The sequence below is a fragment of the Dermacentor andersoni genome, chromosome 8 (genome assembly GCF_023375885.2).
Source record: "Dermacentor andersoni chromosome 8, qqDerAnde1_hic_scaffold, whole genome shotgun sequence".
Taxonomy (NCBI): Eukaryota; Metazoa; Arthropoda; class Arachnida; order Ixodida; family Ixodidae; genus Dermacentor; species Dermacentor andersoni.
Window position 1 is genome coordinate 14,888,941 of NC_092821.1, and position 14,201 is coordinate 14,903,141.

A 14,201-nucleotide genomic window follows, 5' to 3' on the forward strand; every position below is an offset into this window, starting at 1 on the left:
TTTAAACTAAACCCTCTAAAAGTACATACGTCCTGCTCTCTAACAAGAGTGGCATACTGGCGGACCCCGCTACAGATCTCAATGGACGACGGCTATCTGTGAGCCATGAACACAAATTTCTAGGGATCCTTTTAGACAGCAAGCTAACTTTTGTACCACACCTGAAGTATCTTAAGGCAAAGTGCCTGAAGACTATGAACCTGCTGAAGCTCTTGTCACGCACATCTTGGGGAAGCGACAAGAGATGCCTTTTAAAGCTGTACAAAAGCCTAATATTAACACGGCTTGACTACGGAGGAATAGCCTACCATTCTGCTGGCCCTAGTGCTCTGAAAATGCTAGATCCTATTCACAACTTAGGCATCCGCCTTGCGACAGGCGCCTTTAGGACTAGCCCTCTGCAAATAAAAGCCTCTACGTAGAATCTAACGAATAGTTATTGAACTACCAAAGGACATATTTAACTTTGTCCTACGCCCTGAAAGTTAACTCAAATATTAAACATCCTTGTCATTCTACTATTTGCGACTTGTCCACTGCTAGGCTGTTTAGTAACCTCCCAGCCACTCGGCCTGCTCTGTACCTCCGGTTGGAAGCACTCTCAGAAAAAAACAGGGGTCCCTCTTTTACACAATTTCATAATGGCTCCTACATGGCTTCCACCGCCTTGGGAGTGGCAGACTACCCAATATGGCATCTCTTTGTTACAAATATTGATACTAACCCCGGAGGCACACATATATTCGCATTTTCTGGAACTTAAGGAGAAGTACTCCTGTGATGAATTTTACACAGATACTTCGAAGTCTACAGCAGGTGTTGCTTACGCAGCTCTGGGACCCTCATTTTCGACATATGGAGCATTAAACCCACACACCAGTATCTTTACAGCGGAAGCATACGCTATACTTAAGGCTATTGAACACATAAGGCTCACAAATATCTCCAACGCTATTGTCTTCACAGACATAATAAGTGTAGTGAGAGCCCTAATTAGCCTACGAAAACACAAGAAGTCCATTTTGAATGAACTATTCGCGTTGTTGTGCTCTGCAAATATATGCAACCAAGTGATCGTCTTATGCTGGGTACCTGGCCACGGGGATACAGAAGGCAATGTGGCTGCTGACGAAATTGCTGCGTCAGTGAGTTTTAGCGACAAAGATGGAAATACCCCCATCCTTGCCACAGACCTAAAGCCTTTTCTTCGCCGTAAATTGACGAATCATTGGCAAGGTGAGTGGGATAGACAAGGAATTAATAAGCTCCGCATGATAAAAGCAAAACTGGGGAACTGGATAAGTGGGAAAACAACACGGCACAAGGAAGTACTTCCTTGCCGATTAAGGATAGGTCACACATACGGTACTCCCTCTTATCTCTTGACTGGGGGTGATCCTCCAACTTGTATTAAGTGCGGCAATAGTCTCGCAGTCGTCCATGTACTTATTCAGTGCTTTGCAATAGAAACAGAGAGGAAAAAGTATTTCCCTTCTGCATATTGCGAGAATATACCCTTTCATCCTGCACTTTTTCTTAGCGATGAACCGCTTTTCAATCTGCAAACAGTCTTGGCTTTTTAGTCGAAACCGACACCTTGAAAATCATTTGTCCAGGCAACATTTAGCGCACACCAGCCCTGCATCAAAAGCTCTCTTGAAACTCTGGCGCCAGTGTTATGTTTTATTGCATCATGTTTTAACGAAAGCCCATTGCCATAGCCCACATCACTACCTAGTCAGCGTAATTATTTTAGCACCTATATATTCTACGCCACTTACAGCGACAGGTTTTAGCCCTTTTACAGCCATTTCACATCTACCGTGAGGAATTCATTGTGCGCGCCATCAATACAGCGCTCTTTGGCCAAACCTGGCCCTTGGCCATAACACACCACGCATCAACATCATCATTGAACTTTATTTCACCGTTGTGCATCCCTCTTTCTACGTCATCATCCCTCATCACACCTTTACGTCCCCATTCCCCTCCCCCTGTGTAAAGCAGCAGGCTAGACCACGTTAGCTCAGGCCGACATCTCTGCTTTCTTTCAGATAAATTATCTATCTCTTCCTCTCTATCTATTGAACGGATATGAGCCACCAACATGTAATAGATGTGGTGAGAGCCTCGCCGTCCTCCACGTCTTCCTGGTGTGTCGGGAAGCCGAAGCTTAGGGAAAAAAACGTTTTCCTCTAGCATACCGCCAGCACCACCCTCTCCATCCTGTAATGTTTCTCCGCGCAGAACCGTTATTTGACACCAATTCAATTATAGGAATCTTAAATGATGTCGAATTGCATGTTTTAGCCCCATAAATTCATAGCACACCCTCTTCAAGAGGGTGCTGCTGTGATAGTAGTTTTGTATGACCATGCCTCCAGGTCCTTGGGTTTCAAAGGCCCTGTTAAGGCGGTAGCGCTTTTTGCAAGCGTTTACCTCTCACATATTTTACATGGTCATCATTGTTTGGCAAATTATCTTTAGCTGCCCATAGTGCACTTCATTACCATTGCCATAATTTTATCTCATATACGTTTTACGCACTTTAAAGCAACCTTTTAGGCCCCTTTACAGCCATGTAACATCCATCTTTCGTTATTCATAGCTACCCTGTGAACTCATTAACACCAGCCTGGTGCTCTTTGGCGTTGTGATATTGTTACGTGTAGAAAGACGCAGACGAAAGAGGCTATTTACAGGCTATTTACACTGGACTGGAGCCAGAGCGCCAGGCCGACATTCACTCGCGCCAAGGGCACAGACCCACTTCGTCGTCGTTCTCGCGGCGGCTCGTCTCTCGGGTATCTACCGATAATATCGTAATACTACCCCCCGGCGGCAAAAGCGCCGTCACGGTGCTTTTAAATATCCAAGGCACGTGGAGAGTTGTAGGGCTTGAGTCGGGTGACGTGGACAATGTCACTGGTTGTCACACTGGAGGACGTAGTGGGCGTGGCTAGAACAATTTCATAGGTCATATCGGTTACTTGGCGGAGCACGCGATATGGGCCGGTATAACAGAAAGCAGTTTCTCACAAAGGCCAACTTTACGCGATGGTGATCAAAGCAACATGAGGGTGCCGGGCGCAAAATGGACATCACGGTGACGGAGGTCGTAGCGTCGCTTCTGTTTGTCTTGAGAGACTTGTAGACGAACGCGCGCAAGTTGACGAGCATGGTCAGCATGGGCGATTGCATCACGGGCATAAGCGCTAGTTGAAGCTGTGGTGGACGGAAGCACGCTGTCTAGTAGTAGCGTTGGTTCGCTGCCATACAAGACGTAAAACGGGGAAAAGCCGGCAATTTCGAGACGGGAGAGTTGTATGCAAAGGTAATGTAGGGTAGAGTCAGGTCCCAGTCACGGTGGTCGTCTGAAACGTATTTGGATAGCATGTCTGTAAGGGTGCGGTTCAAACGCCCAGTGAGGCCGTTCGTTTGAGGGTGGTAGGAGGTAGTAAATTTATGCTGAATGGAGCAGGCCCGCATGATGTCGTCAATGACTTTCGCCAAAAACGTACCGCCACGGTCTGTTAGCAATTGACGCGGAGCACCATGCATCAAAATGATATCATGTAGAAGGAAGTCCGCAACGTCAGTTGCGCAACTGGTCGGAAGAGCGCGGGTTACGGCGTAGCGGGTCGTGTAGTCAGCCGCGACTGTAACGCACTTGTTTCCTGATGTGGATTCGAGAAATGGGCCGAGAAGGTCTAAGCCAACACGATGGAAGGGCTCGGCAGGGATGTCGAGCGGCTGCAGGTAAACAGCGGGGGGCTGGGAAGGCTTCTTGCGTCGTTGGTAATGTTCACAAGCGGCGACGTAACGTCGTACGGAACGGGCAAGGCCCGGCCAGAAAAAACGGCGACGTAGACGGTCATAGGTTCGAGATACGCCGAGGTGTCCTGCCGTTGGTGCGTCATGGAGCTCTTCTATAACGGTTGAGCAGAGGTGTTTAGGTATGACAAGTAGGAACTCAGACCCGTCCGGATTAAGGTTACGACGGTACAGAGTACCGTCGCGGAGGACGAAGAGGCGTAGAGTGGCGCCGGCCGGAGAGTGTTCAAAACGGTCGATGAGTGTTCTAATGTTGGCGTCACGACGTCGCTCGTCGGCGAAATGAAGCAGCTGCGACACAGAGAATACACAAGCAGCACTGATAATATTGGAGGAGTCAGGGTCGTCAACAGGGTAACGCGACAGGCTGTCAGCGTCTTGGTGCAGACGGCCAGACTTGTAGACCACAGAATACGAAAATTCTTGTAGTCACAAAGCCCATCGACCAAGCCGGCCTGTAGGATCTTTTAGGGATGAGAGCCAGCAGAGAGAATGATGGTCAGTGACTACGGAAAAAGGGCGACCGTAGAGGTAAGGACGGAACTTCGCAACCGCCCAGACTACAGCAATGCACTCTGGTTCCGTAATGGAATAGTTGCGCTCCGATGGTGTGAGGAGGCGGCTTGCATAAGCAATAACGCGATCCTGGCCACGCTGACGCTGGGATAAGACGGCACCTACGCCACGACCGCTGGCATCTGTACGCAATTCTGTAGGGGCATCAGGGTCGAAGTGGGCGAGAATGGGTGGTGAGGAAAAAAAGAGTGACGAGACGAGAGAAGGCGGCGGCTTCTGCAGTACCCCACGATAATTGTACGCTTTCTTCAAAAGATTAGTGAGGGGTCTATCAATTGCCGCAAAATCGAACAAAACGACGAAAGTACGAGCATAGCCCGACAAAACATCGAACGTCTGCGGCTGTCTTCGGAACCGGGAAGTCTGGGACAGCGCGAGTTTTGTCGGGATCAGGCTGTACTCCGGAAGCATCAGCGAGGTGGCCCAGAACAGTAATTTGGCGGTGGCTGAAACGACATTTCGACGAGTTAAGTTGCAGCTTCGCCTATTGGAATACTTCAAGTATAGCTGTTAGACGCTCAACGTGAGTGTCGAACGTGGGCGAGAAGACGATGACGTCGTCGAGGTAGCAGAGGCAAGTGGACCATTTGAAAGCACGGAACAAGGAGTCCATCATACGCTCAAAGGTGGCAGGGGCGGTGCATTATCCAAACGACATTACTTTAAATTGGTATAGGCCATCAGGTGTGATGAACGCGTTTTCTCTGTCCATATCGTCAACAGCAATCTGCCAGTATCCAGAACGAAGATCGATAGAAGAGAAATAGCTGGAACCGTGGAGCCAGTCAAGGGCGTCGTCTATACGTGGGAGTGGGTAGACGTCCTTCTTAGTAATTTCACCACACCAGGCAAAATGCCTTAGCTTACTCGGGAACTCTGTAATAAAGCCAACAGAAAATACCCTTTCGCATAGGAAGTGTACATCATTAGTTTGTATTCTGACGTGCATTTCAAGAATACTTTATGTTATGAACGTGCCTATGTTCATTTTGCACTATGCCTATGCCTAGCCTATTATGCACTATTTTGCCTATGTCTATGTTGGTTTCGCACTATGTGAATAGTGTTTTTTTTACGAAGCTGCGAAATATTTCAGGAAATGTTCAGATTTGGCAGAGACAGAGCATATTTAGGAAATAATTGACAATTGCAAAATATTTGAGACTTTGCAGCAACACCCATGGCAACTGACAACGCAAATAAACATTTCTAATCGGTAGCGCTGATCAAGCGATCCTCGGCAAGCATACGCCTGCACTACTAACTTCATTGAATTGAATTGAATTCTGTGATGTTACGTGCGGAAACCACGATTTGGTTATGAGGCACGCCGTAGTGGGTGACTCCGGATTGATTTTAACCACCAGGGGATCCTTCACGTATCCCCACGAACGGGACACATCGTTGTTGCACTTCGCCCCCACAACTGCGGCCGCTCCGGTTAGGCTCACTACCCCTGTAACTGATCGTTATTCCGTGTACATTGTTTTAAAATCTATCATTCCTCCACGTGTATGGAACAATAAAATAATTTACTTTAAAACCGAAACGTTCTTTATTCAGATTGCAAAAATGGACTGGAACACTTTTCTTTTTATAACAGATCCCACTCTGGCTTTCGAACATTCTAATTGTAAAGCTAAAATTGTTTATAGACTGTACCAGCCTAACAACAGACACTCACTGGTTTTCAGCTGCTAGAAACACACGGATTACACGCGCCTTCTTACGAAGCAGTAAAAGACGTGATAGCCTTCGTGAAAAATTAAATCGCAAGCCTATAAATGTGAAGTTAAGTGCAAAGCCTATTCAGACTCTTGAAGAAAGCAAAGCGCAGAGAAAGAAATTAATAAACATAACTATGTCACCCACCAAATGCGGAATGCCTTTAAACTTTTTTCTTTATCAGTCTTCCCGAAAGTGCACAATCAACAAACTTAATGCAAGCAAAAGGGTAGTCATAGAAGCCATCGACACACTAAATGAGTTTTGCACTTGATTCTGCCCTGCACAGGGTGTTTCATCGGATACAGACATATTACATCCAGTACTCAGTGAAAGCTCTGATTTGTTTGACTACTACCTGTAACGAGCGCGACGTGTGTCTGGTAAAGATCGAGGCAACTTCACGATGGCAGGAACAAGAAGCAGCGAAGGGTTTATTGGCACGATCTTAAATAGTCAAACGCACGCGTGATATCAGTACTGTCTTGATAAGGTAGCGCAGACAGCGCATGCCCGATACATCCTCTGATGGGTAACGAAGAAGCACAACAGTTCAGGTTACTCGATTAAAGGCCGCGTCGTACTGAAGCCGCTGCGGTGGCCTACTGGTGCGACACGACCTTCTTGGGACTAGCGTCAGCCTATGAGGAGATAGCACGTGGTGCGCTGTAGTTGGTGCCGGGCCATCCGCGGACGACGCTTGAGGATGCGGTTGTGTAGGCTGGCACGGTGTAACATCAACGCAGCTACTTGCACTAGAGTCAGTGCACAAGCTGTAAGACGAACCGCAGTCACCATCATCACTCTCGTCTGCTGAAGGAGATGCCGTCTGTTACGACTAAACACCCGACCACCTTCTGTTTCCACGTTGTAGGACATCGGAGACGTTCTACCCATCACGATACCTTTCGGGGACCATGTTGTGTCCCTGAGCCTTACGATCGACCCTTTGTCCAAGGGTGATAAATGCTTTCCGCCGTTGTTCTGACGATGTTTTTTGACTGGCGTAGGCTGCACGTCGCCAAAATCGGGTACATTCGACTTGAGACGCCTGCCTTGAAGAAGTTCTCCAGGTGATCAGCCGTCCACAAGCGGTGTAGAGCGGTAGGCCAACAAGCCTAGCCAAAAGTCTACGCGTGAGTCTTCACTTTTCTTCAAGAGGCGTTTCACGATCTGTACCCCTTTCTCTGCCAGACGGTTGGAGTGTGGGAAGCGCGGACTGGATGTGACATGAGCGAAGTCATAATTTCTTGCGAATTCTGTAAATTCGTAACTTTAAAACTACGGCCCGTTGTCGGTGCACACCTCCAGAGGTACGCCATACCTGGCAAACATTGCGCTAAGTGCGGAAATCGTTGCTCTTGCAGTGGTGTCCTGGAGCTTCTGGACATCCGGTAAGTTTGAAAGCGCGTCAAACGCTACGATGTACGAACTTCCCCCAAAAGAAAAAAATGTCTACACCAACTCGAACCCATGCGCATAATGGGATTGGGCGCATGAGTAACGGTTCTTTCGGTTGCTTGTATGAAAACTTCCGACAAGTAGAGCAACTCTGAATCAGCAGGGATAAGTCGCTGCTGAGCCCAGGCAAAAAAACCAAACGTCGTGCTCTTTCTTTGCATTTCTGCAATCCTAGGTGCCCCAGTATGAATTCTTCCTAGCATTTCACGTCGCATGCTTTTAGGTATTACCTCTTTTGTTCCTTTCAGCAATATACCGCCCACGACGGAAAGCTCTGACGAAAACAGCTTGAGTTCACCCTGCAGGCTCTCACCGCTTGACAAATTGGAGATGACAGTGCTCAAGTAACCGTCACGCGCAGTTTCTTGCACCAGCTTCTGTCGCGTAGCGCCCGTGACCAAATAGCCCAGGACTTGCACTGCGTGCACTTCCACGTCGTCAGCGGCGCCAGCGATGTCCTCGTGACTAGCCGGAGCCGATCTTAACAGGATGTCGGCCGAGACGAGGTGTTTTCCTGGTATGTACTGCAAAACGGAATCATATTTTAGAATTCTTAAACAAACCTCTGAAGGCGGGGAGGCATGTGGCAGATCACTTTCGCAGCAATGATAGCAACGGTTTATTGTCAGTTTCAATAAAAACTTTGTGCCCGTACACGAAGTGCTGAAACTTCTCGCAGCCCAACGAAATGCTGAGAGTCTCCTTTTCAATCTCCGCGTAACGCTACTCAGCTTGTGTTAGCGCACGGGATGCATATGCCACTGGGTGCCACTTATCGCCATCGTGACACTGCAAGAGCGCTGCACCCATGCCATCTTTTGATGCATCACATGTTATTTTGGACTGCCTTTGGGGATGAAAGATGGCGAGTACGGGTGTCATGGTTAGAATTTGAGTGATACCTTTCCACTCTTGTCTCTGGTTTTCAGTCCACTCAAATACTGCGTGTGCTTTGATAAGCGCTCGGAGAAGCGCAGTCCGCTCACAAAGCCGTGGCACGTACTTTGCAAAGTAGTTGATTACACCAAGCATGCGCTGAACATCTTATTTGGTTTTGGGTTCCGGCGCTTCAAGCAAGCTTTTGATAAGTTTTAGGTCTGGCGAGATGCCGTCACGTCCAATGATATCACTCGGGAATTGTATTTCGGTAACACCAAACCGGCATTTTTTTGCGTTGAACGTTAAGCCGGCTTTTTCAGCCGCTTTCAAGACCGCAACCATTCGCTGGTCATGCTGCTGTTTGTTTGCTCCCCTTACAAAAATATCGTCAATGTACACATGTACACCGGGAAGGCCCTCAAATACTTCAGTCATCGCCCTTTGAAAGATTTCAGGCGCTGAGGCAATGCCGAAGGGCAATCCGAGGTAACGGTACCTGCCAAAAGTAGTAGCAAAAGTGCCTATTTTCGACGTCTGCTCGTCAAGTGCGATTTGGTGGAAGCCGGAGTTTGCGTCCAAGAAACTAAGTACAGTTGTGCCGGCCGATTCCCCTTCCATATCCTCGCGCCTTGGGAGCTGGCAGTGTTCTCTTTTTATGTTCTCATTAATTTTCCGAGTGTTCATGCAAATTCTAATTCTGACGTCCTTTTTCTTGACGTTAACCAAAGGGCTTACTCAGTCCGTGGAGTCGTTCTCTTTTACGATGATGACCTCACGCTCCAGACTTCGCAGCTCTTCCTGAAGAGGGCCCCGCAGGGACAGGGGAATACGCCGTGCTGGTTGAACGACAGGAACCATTGTTGGTTGCAGGACCATGCTGTATGGTTGCATCAAGCAGCTTAAGCCCTGGAAGAGGTGCTGGAAATTCGTCATTGCTTCGTAGTCTGTTGATGCCCTTACAGTGGCCACTGTGGGTTGAAAAAGGCCCAAGGCTTCACTCGCTTCCAGTCCTAGTATGGCTTGACTGCCGTGTTTTACGACAAGGAACTGGACTGTGGCGGAAGTATTTCCTACCATCACCTTCTGCGACGTTGCTCCGAAGTGTGTTATGACGCCTCTGTTGTAGGCCCGTAGTACCAAGGTAGCAGCAGTCTACGGTCCCGCCGCACGCATTCTCCGGTATGCCGAAAACGGCAGTAAGCTGGCCTGTGACCCGGTGTCTACCTTGACGGAGATCTTCTTGCCCTTGACCTCAGCTTCCACTATCCAGTCTTTGGCATTTCTGTTCCCAACACCAACTTCTAGGATGTCGAAGTTATCGTCAAAGTCGTCTTTGCTGACTACGGCAATTTCGGACGTTTCTCGACAGCACACCGCAAAATGATTGGGCAAGTGGCATACGTTGCATTTCTTCTCGTATGCAGGACACTGCCTTGGTCTGTGCCGCCGGTCGCACTTTGTGCAGCGGTACTGCTTGTTGCCATCTTGGGCCTTTCTGCTTTTCGGTGCAGTTGCGGCCCCGCAATAGCGTCAATGTGGCTGTCCGTGGCCCTCCGGACCTCGTTTCGTTGCGCCACAAATTCGGCGACCTTGCGAAATTCTTCCGCCTTCACTAGAGTCAACTGTTGTTCGCGAAGCATTTTTGCGCGCAACTTTGATTTATTCGTGCCGAGCACAATTTGATCCCGGATCATTGAATCATGCTGGTCTCCGAAATTGCACTGCCCAGCTTGCTTTTTTAGGTCGCGAAGAAATTTTTGAACGCTTCTCCATCTGCCTGCTTCCTCGAGCGAAACAGATATCCCTGATGCACTTCGTTGCTTACCTCAGAGCAGTAAGACTCGAACTTTTCAACGATTGTTGCGTAGTCTTCCTTGGATTCTTGTGCTTCAAACTTGAACGGGTTGAACACGTCAAGTGCTTCGTCACCAGCCACACTCAGAAGGAGTGCCGCTTTTGCAGCTTGCGTGCGGGGTTGCTCCTTCATCGTGGTTGCCACTATGAACAAGTCAAACTTCTGTTTGAAGCGCTTCCATTGCTCAGAGAGATTGCCGGTAAGTTGCAAGGGTGGCGGTGCCTTCAGTAGTTCCATCGTTGGGGCTCCGCCGGATCCACGCTTCGCCCCGAAGTGCCCACTTCTGACACCATGTAACGTGCGCGACGTGCGTCTGGTAAAAATCGAGGCAACTACACAATGGCGGGAACAAGAAGCAGCGAAGGGTTTATTGGCATATAAGGTAGCGGTTTACTGTCCTTATAAGGTAGCGCAGACAGCGCATGCCCGATACATTACCTTATCTCATCCAATGAAGCATCCAATGCAATCTCTAGTTTAGGAATCAGTGGTCCATGTCTTGACGACTTGAAACCTTCGAAAATCAGATTATTACTGTTTCATATCGCTGATGTACTCGGGCACATTAAAAACTGCGTTTTCGAAACAAACATCTCTCCTGACGACTTAAGCCGCGGTAAAGTATTCCTTACACCCGCCGTGGTTGCTCAGTGGCTATGGTGTTAGGCTGCTGAGCACGAGGTCGCGGGATCGAATCCCGGCCACGGCGGCCGCATTTCGATGAGGGCGAAATGCGAAAACACCGGTGTACTTAGATTTAAGTGCACGTTAAAGAACCCCAGGTGGTCGAAATTTCCGGAGTCCTCCACTACGGCGTGCCTCATAATCAGAAAGTGGTTTTGGCACGTAAAACCACATAAATTAATTAATTAGTATTCCTTACGTTCAAAAAGGTCGACAAAGAATGGATTTCAAACTATCAGCAAATATGACTGTAACCATGTTTTAGCGAAGGTGTCAAAAGGCTAGTTGTGAACCATTGAATATATCTTGATACATTTAATCTCCTCTCACCGGAGCAACACGGGTTTGGTAAGGCTATTTAACTGACCTCCATTAGTGACAAAATAAAACGTGCTTTGGACACAGGCCATATTGTACGCTGAATTTTCGACGACTTCTGTGAAGCATTCGACACTATTTTCCGCCACATCCTTTCTTACAAATTACAAGTTCCAGGTATTGGGGTCCAGATTTTTCCCCAATCTACAGTTACCTAAGTAAGAGAACAGAATTTGTAGACATCGCTGGTTCTCTCTCGCATACTAAACAAGCCATAACACCTATCCCTCATGGCTTGCTTTAGAGCCCTCTATAGTTTATCGTGTGTATTATAGATATTTCTCATTGTTTACCTAGTACTTCAATTATATTATCGGCTGAATACAGTACTATTTTTACTGAATGTGAATGCATAAACAAACTAACAGACTCACAAAACTCTTGCTTGAGCAGCTTGTCTTGTGGTGTGCGTGCAGCAAACTTCACACTAACCGATCTAAAACTCAGTTTATGCTTCTGGTGCACATAACCATGTCAATCATTCCGCGCCACAACTTATTTACGAAACACATGCTCTTTCAGCTTAACCTGAGGTAGTGTTTCATGCGTCAGATTACGTGGCCAACTTAAGTTCACTAACATGCTTGCATCGTCTCAAAGAAAATTGTTTTTGGGTTAAGGGTGCTAATTCTAGCACGCTACATTTTCTCACAGCACAGAAGAACTTCACTTTATTACGGATTTATTTATTACCACTTACAATAACCCGTTTCAGTTTGTGGAAATTGATTTACCACTCACATATTACGTCTCCAACATTTGCGAAATCAAGCTGCGAGGATAATCAATTTATTTCGTTAGATGACACACGCAGTACTAATTTACCAATTTGTAAGCGTACTACGATTCAGTTATATGCTTCAGCAGAAATTTTATATTGCCAATACGTTTCATACTCAACCATGAATATTTAGATGTATGCAGTAGGTATTTCAAATCCTGTCAAAATAACAATAAAAGGTTTGCAAAAGACAGCAATTTCTCAGGTTGTTGAATGAACACGAATTATAGAAGATTTACAACTCTTTTAAGAGTATTAAATACTGCAACGAACCCCCATATTATATTAGCGCCTCGCGCAAGACACCAACATTCAAGATGACATCAAGAAGTATTTGCTAACCACCGTACTGCCTACATATGCATTACTTTAAATATATTGTTACGCCCACAAAAGGCGTTACTTTGAAGCCGGGTAGAGTTAGAAGCGATGGCCTTGGTCAACTGAGCGCCTGTCGAGATTCAGCCAGCCAGCCACACGTCGTCGTCCTCGTTCACTACCCTCCGGTGCCCCCGCATACTCTTTTTTGAGGCGTGAACCCACTATGCACCTAAGCGCGTCACATTCGTGAACCCACTATGCACCTAAGAGCGTCACATTTCCCTCCGCGCAGACGAAGCCCGCCGGGCAAGTCAAACAGGCTGTCGAGAAATAAAGGGCTTTAAACGGGCGACATGCGAAAGTTCAGTCTTTGCTGACCGTCGGCCATTTGATGTGAGACGTGCTATGCGGTAGGTTAATTCGCTGATGCGCTCCGTAATAACATAGGGTCCAACATAGTGGGCCAGCAGTTTTTCACATAGTCCACGCTTCCTGGTTGGTTTCCAGAGCAACACTAAATCACCGGGTTCATATATCACGTGTCGGCGTCGGCGGTCGCAGCGTGCCTTCGAGCGGTCTTGTGAAACAAGAGTGCGTAACGAAGCAAGTCGTCGGGCTTCTTCAGCAAGACAGACTGTCTCTGATATACAAAGATTATCGTGGCTGGAAAACGGGAAGATAGTGTCTAGTGTATAACGAGGCGGACGAGCGTAGAGAAGAAAGAAGGGACTGTAGCCCGTAACTTCATGCTTTGAGGTGTTAAATGCGTACGTAATGAAAGGTAGCACGCTGTCCCAGTTCTTATGATCTGACTCGACATACATGGACAGCATGTTAGTAAGAGTTCTGTTCGTGCGTTCCGTAAGGCCATTTGTTTGGGGATGATACGGGGTGGAATGTCGAAACCTTGAAGCACATAGACGAAGCATCTCTTCGACCACGTCTGCAGTGAACTGCCGCCCACGATCGCTGATGATGACTCTGGGAGGTCCATGTCGGAGAATGACAAAACGCAGCAGAAAAATACACACTTCGGTTGCAGTAGCCGATGGTATTGCAGCTGTCTCACAGTAGCGTGTCAAGTGATCGGCACACACGATAATCCAGCGATTCCCATCGGATGAACGCGGGAAAGGACCGAGGAGGTCGATGCCAACTTGCTCAAAGGGAGAGCTGGGGGGTGGCACTGGATGGAGTTGACCAGGAGGAGCACTCGTCGGACGCTTATAACGTTGACACTCGCTGCAGCTGGACACATACTGGGCGGTCGTCTGGCGCATTTTAGGCCAGTAGAACCTTTCTTGGAGGCGGTAGAGAGTTCGCGCAGAACCCAAATGTCCAGATGTTGGATCGTCATGCATAGCGCGCAAGACGGAGACACGGAGACTCTCCGGGACCACCAGAAGATATCGTGGGCCTGTAGTAGAATAGTTCTTTTTGTAAAGAACCCCATCACGAACACAGAAACGAGTGGATGGTGCTGATTGCCTTGCAGTAATGAGCAGTGGTTCTAAAGTTCTGTCTTTTTGTTGCTCGACCTTGAAGGTATTTATATCAGGAAATCCCGGCTCCAGTGATGCGATATAGCAGTCGAAGTTGTCCGCGTCGCAGTCCGTCGTTGGAAGCGGCATGCGCGAGAGGCAGTCAGCGTCGGCGTGTCGGCGGCCGCTTTTATAAGAAACCGTAAAGTTATATTCTTGTAAACGG